At 51.9% G+C, this 6000-nt stretch overlaps 1 protein-coding gene across 9 annotated transcripts in view; it reads right to left on the reverse strand.

Annotated features, from left to right (window-relative positions):
- Positions 1-4989, reverse strand: part of CCSER2 (coiled-coil serine rich protein 2) — a 207692-nt gene extending 202703 nt beyond the window's left edge. For 3 of the 9 annotated variants that reach the window (XM_029059684.2, XM_029059683.2, XM_029059682.2), the window contains exons 1-2: positions 4920-4983; positions 3043-3218 (exon numbers count right to left, since the gene is read on the reverse strand). The gene's annotated coding sequence lies outside the window, so the exon portion shown is untranslated. Of the gene's footprint in view, positions 1-3042; positions 3219-4919 lie in introns of all 9 variants that reach the window. The other 6 variants (XM_029059681.2, XM_029059680.2, XM_029059678.2 and 3 more) reach the window with 5 other exon arrangements.
- Positions 4990-6000: the final 1011 nt, after the last annotated feature.

The following is a 6000-nucleotide window of genomic DNA, read 5'->3' on the forward strand; positions in this document are numbered from 1 at the left end:
TAGTATGCACATGTTTCCTGCATTACATTTTTCTATTATTTCAGAGATCAATTCAATTTTCAGAACCAAGTAGTCACTTTCGAATCATCAAATATTTCCTTTCATCAAATAAATGATGAGCCAATTAGTATACCTTAGGAATTTAAATGTTGTAAATGAAATTCAACCTGCTTAAGATATTTTGTCAAAAACTATTTAGATCTGTCAGCAACAGTTAAACATTTATTAACCAAGCATTAAACCAAGCAGTTTCTACCTTATTTGAGGACCCATGAGCATAACAGGAAAACAAGAGCCAAATGGGTTTCTTGCTTTCCACTGAAAAATCCTCAATATTTTAGCTTCCTGATGATTAAATTCCATTTTCCTAAGTACAAGTGCAAGTAGATCAGTCTGTAAACTCATTTCACATTTCATAATTGACTTTTTGGAGAGGAAACCGCAACTCCAATATCCATGAGACTCACATGTAACAAGATAGGCTCTTCTCCCAGAAAAGATAATATATGTAACTCTAACCGTGGTACTGATGGACACCAGCTGCAGGCCGTCTATTGTAAGACCTCATCTTTTATTTAAAATTTGCATTTAGTTTCTCCTCCATCTGGTGGGCAATGTTTACAGGGGCTGTGACCAACTGTAGCCTTAGAGTAGGTTGCCAGTTGCAAAGTAGCACGGATTTAAGCATCCTTTGCACACGCAGTTTTCTGAAAAAGCAAGAGTTGCGGTCTCTCAAAACCCTCGCTGGATTCAATAGCCAAGGCCGTGCTCAGGTGCACATGCACGAGCTATTTCTTCTGACACCTCGGCATCCTATAACCAACAGGTTGGTGTCTGCCAAGTTTTTCCTAACTCCCTAACAACATTCAAGCCAAAACACATAGTGAAAATACACATTCTGGCAGGGCTGGGTGCACAGTTTCCCCAAATTAAATTCTATTTATTGAGTGCCTGTTTTGTGTAGTGCACTGTATTAAGCACTCGGGAAAGCACAATAAAAGTCGTGGTCTCTCCCCTTGAGGAATTTATGTCAGATATGATCACAGTTTTTGCCATGGAGAATTCTAAGCCCAAAGGCAAGAGAGGTGGGGGTGTCAATGGGCACAGGTGGTTAAAGACCAAGTCTAGCTACATTAACCACAGCTTCAAGCCCTTGGGCATAATCTATTGCCTCCCATTAGCAAGCAAGTCAATCAATGACATTTACTGAGTGCTTACTCTGTTCAGAGCGCTGTACTAAGCACTTGGGAAAGTATAATACAATGGAATAAGCAGACGTTCCCTATCCATAATGAGCTTACAGTCTAGAGGGGGAGAGAGAAACTACCATGAATAAGTCATTTATAATATATAATTTAAAGATATGTACATAAGTGCTATGGGATCCATCCCAAACAGATCAGATCCCTTATGAAAAGCAGAAAAACAATCTTCATAGGCCAATATCTTGAACCCGGGCCTAACCCAAATACCACTTAAGTCCAATGGATGCCTCAAATGCTGGGCTCCCCAAAAACAAGCACTGGGATCCACTCTCCTCTCCTGTCCACCCAGGCCCAAGGCTTGAAATTTTACAGAAGACCAAAGGAATAAAAAAACTAAAGTTGCATTTACATCGGTCAGCAGACCCACCACAGAAGAAACATAGATCACTTCATAGAGACCTAAATACAGGGTTTTTTCATCTGTTCGTTTATTTATTTTGGGCAAGATCATCTGTATTTTGAATTAACCTAGGCCAGTGAACCAGGAATCAGGGATATTAAGATGAAGACTTGGGCATCCCAAATCCCCAGTCCTTCTCAGCTGGCTTTCAGGGCCTCTGGAATTTAACAGGAATGTGGTTTGGGAGAGCAATTAGGTGTATCTATTCCCAGAGGCTCCTGACAAGCAGAAGCTGACACAGATGTGGCATCTTAGAGTAGCAGGAAGTCACTGGGGTAAATGCTCAAAACCACTGCTGGCCAGGAGCAGCAGCTGGGATCTCTGCTTTGACTTTTTTTGGGTCAACCTATCTAGTTACTGATCTTAACTTCCAGACTTTCCCGTCACTATGGACAGCACCACCATCCTTCCCATCTCACAAGCCCGTAACCTTGGCATTAGCCTTGACTCAGCTCTCTCATTCAATCCACATATTCAATACGTCACCAAGTCCTATCGGTCTCACCTTCACAACATCGCTAAAATCTGCCCTTTCCTTTTCATCCAAACTGCTAGCTTGATAATACAATCAGTCATCCTATCCTGCCTAGGTTACTGCATCAGCCTCCCTTCTGACCTCCCAACCTCCTATCTCTCCCCACTCCAGTCTATGCTTCACTCTGATAGGTTCAGGACATGTCACCTCCTTCCTCAAAAATCTCCAGTGGTTGCCTACCCACTTCCATAGCGAACAAAAGCTCCTCACCATTGGCTTTAAAGCACTCCATCACCTTGCCCCTTCTTACCCCACCTCTCTTCACTCCTCCTACAACTCAGCTCGCACACTCCTCTAGCGCTAACCTTCTCACTGTGCTTCCATCTGGCCACCGACCCCTGGCCTACCTCCTTCCTCTGGCCTGGAACACCCTCCCTCCTCAAATCTGCCAGACAATTACTCTCCCCCACTTCAAAGCCTTACTGAAAGCACATCTCCTCCAAGAGGCCTTCCTAATTTTCCTCATCTTCCACTCCCTTCTGCATCACCGTGACTTGCCCCTTTGCTCTTCCCACTCTCTCCTCCCCACAGCACTTATGTAAATATCTGTAACTTTACTTATATTGATGCCTGTTTATTTGTATTGATGTCTGTCTCCCCACCTCTGGTCTGTGAGCTCATTGTGGGCAGGACTGTCACTCTTTGTTGCTGTATTGTACTTTCCCAAGCACTTAGTACAGTGGTTTGCACACAGTACGTACTCGATAAATACGACTGAATGAATGAAAAGAGACCTCCCCCCACATACACGTAGGCAGGGAACCTGTCCACCAAATCTGTTATACTATACTATACTCTCCCCATGCACTTCGTAGCACTCAATAAATAACATACTGACTTACCTAAAGGTTTCATCACTCACCCTAGACCCCGCGTTTCCAAAGGTCCCCTCAATTTCATGGGTGCCAACTACATGGCGAGGACAGCCACTTGAACCCACGGGTTTACATCTATGGGGCCAAAGCATTTTGGAATTGGACTCATCGCTCAGCTCAGCTCGCCCAGCTCATCCAAAGGGCTGAAAATTACAAAACCAGACAGAAAAGATCCAAAATTGGGTCCTTAGGAACTCTTCAAAGATTGCCTGCCACACCCAAATTCCATTACCTTTTCACCTTCACAATTTAAACCCAACCATGTATGACCCCAATGAAAGACGGCGACCAAAGGGGTCCCAGGTTGAACGGAAGAATTCTTCCCTTAAGTTGCCTTGGCAAAACACTCATATAATAAAAAGTACTTAACATTCACCAAAGCAAGCCAGGGACAGTTTGGGATTCTTAAATTTCTTAAATGTTTCTGGCCTAGACGGTAGAAAGGCTGGATTTGCCTCTCTGACATCTGAGGCTGTGTTAAAAGAAAGCACAGATGTGTCAACCAAGAAAAGGCTTTTACTTGCAAAGACTTCATTCATGTAAATGATATGTGCTTTCAAAATGAGTTCATTTATACAAGAGTAAAACTGATTTTCAAACCCACCTTTCATTCTTCCCCTTTTCCCCAGGAAGTGTGGGGGAGTGCAGGTGGAAAAGAAAAGTGTGCCCTCGCCCCATAAAGTCAATTAAGTGGTCCAGAATAAGTGCTTAAAACTCAGACAAATAAAACCAAAGTTATTTGGGTTCTATTTTTTTGTTGTTGTTTTAAGAGGAAGGCCTGCAAACTCAGGGGGGTACTTTTCATCCTTCATCTAGCGAAGGCAAGCCCTTGGAGGCCTTAACCGGCAACCACTGACTAATTCCTTCCATCATGTCGCTACCCATGTATTTCTCCCCACCTCCCTTTCAAGGTCTGGTACACACAGCATCTGGGGAGGAAAGATGCCCCGACAGCAATCTGCAGAAACCGACATTGCCATTCTGCGATTGCAGGGAGCCACCCTACCGGGGAGGATAATCCCTTGGGTGATTTCCCATTTTGGACCCCAGCAGGCAGGCCTGCGGGCCCATCTGGGGAGGATGGGAAGGTCCCGGGCCTGTGCTGCTGCTGCCATTCATTCAATCGGATTTACTGAGCGCTTCCTCTGTGCAGAGCACTATACTAGACGTTTGGAATGTACAATTCGGCAACAGATAGAGACAATCCCTGCTTCTCCCGATGCAGCTGCAGCTGCTGTAGCTACTGCAGCTGCAGCAGCTACTGCTGCTGCAGCTGCTGTAACTACTGCTGCTGCAGCTGCTGTAGCTACTGCTGCTGCAGCTGCTGTAGCTATTGATGCTGCTGCTGTAGCTACTGATGCCGCTGCTGCTGCAGCTATTGATGCTGCTGCTGCTGCAGCTACTGATGCTGCTGCTGCACCTACTGATGCTGCTGCTGCACCTACTGATGCTGCTGCTGCTGCAAGTGATGCTGCTCCTGCTGCAACTGATGCTGCTCCTGCTGCAACTGATGCTGCTGCTGCTGCATCTGCTGCAGCTGCTGGCCCGAAGGGGCGGAGGCGACCACGCCTCCGTCCGTGGCGAGGCATCCTGCAGCCCCCAGCGGGGTTGGACCGGTCTGCGCCCCGGGGGTGCGGGGAAGAACGGGCGTTTGGGGGCCGGGGCGGCCCCTCGCCTCTCCTCCCGTGCCCTGCCCTGGCCTTGCCCACCCCCCGGCCCCGGGCGTAGGCTCCGGCGGGGCGGCCGCAGCCTCGGTGCCCCGCACGGCGGGTGGGGTCGGGGTCCCTGTCCCGGTCCCGGTCCCGGTCCCGGCCCTCCCCTCCCCCGCGGGCCGCCGGTCTCACCGTGGGCAGGTGGCGGCGGGCCGGTCCCTCCCGCGGGCAGGTGGGTGAGCCCCCGGGGGCTCGGCAGGCACAGCCCCTCCCGGGCCGGAGCGGGCGGGCGGGCGGGATGGCGAGCGGGACCGGCTCCGGCAGCCGCCCCGCCAGGCTCCGCCCCCGGGACACGCCCCCGACACCTTAGCCACGCCCCCGACACCACCCTCCACCCCGGCGCATGCGCGCCCCGCGCCTCTTCTCCCCTCCCCACCACCCTCCTCCCTGACGCATGCGCGCCCCGGGCCTCTTCCCCCCTCCCTACCCTCCTCCCCGACGCATGCGCGCCCCGGGCCTCTTTTTCCCCCCCAACCCTTCTCCCCAACGCATGCGCGCCTCGGGCCTCTTCCCCCCCCACCACTCTCCTCCCCGACGCATGCGCGCCCCGAGCCTCTCCCCTCCCACCCTCCGCTCAGACGCATGCGCGTCCCGGGCCTCTCCCCCTCCACCACCCTCCTCCTCGACGCATGCGCGCCCCGGGCCTCTACCCCCCCCAACCACCCTCCTCCACAGCGCATGCGCACGCCGGGCCTCTCCCCCCCCAACCACCACCCTCCTCCCCGAAGCATGCGCACGCTGGACCTCTCCCTCTCACCACCCTCCTCCCCGGCGCATGCGCGCACCGGGCCTCGCCCCCTCTAGCGCCCTCCTCCCCGGCGCATGCGCGTACCGGCCCTCGCCCCTCGCTCTAGCCCTTCTTCAGTGCCCTCTCTCCTTAGGCCCGCCTTTTTGGCGCTCCTTTGAGGCCGTCTTTTTGCGCCCTTCTCCCCGCCTACAGCGCGGGACCTTGCTCCTACTGAGGGCCCCACCGAGGTGGCGGCTTCCTCTTTCCCTGGCAACGGGGACGGGATGGCGGTCCCCTGCAGGTCCCTCATCCGCCCTCCCGACAGCCTTCGCGCAGTTACCTCACCTCACTTCGGCCCCCCATCGCACTCGCTCCTTCCCTCCTCCTCCTCCTTCCCTCCAGCACATACGCATCCATCTGCAATTATTTCTGTCAATGCCTGGCTCCCCCTCTAGACTGGGAGCTTGTTGGGGGCAGGGACGTGGG

Source organism: Ornithorhynchus anatinus, chromosome 3 (genome assembly GCF_004115215.2).
Source record: "Ornithorhynchus anatinus isolate Pmale09 chromosome 3, mOrnAna1.pri.v4, whole genome shotgun sequence".
Lineage (NCBI taxonomy): Eukaryota > Metazoa > Chordata > Mammalia > Monotremata > Ornithorhynchidae > Ornithorhynchus > Ornithorhynchus anatinus.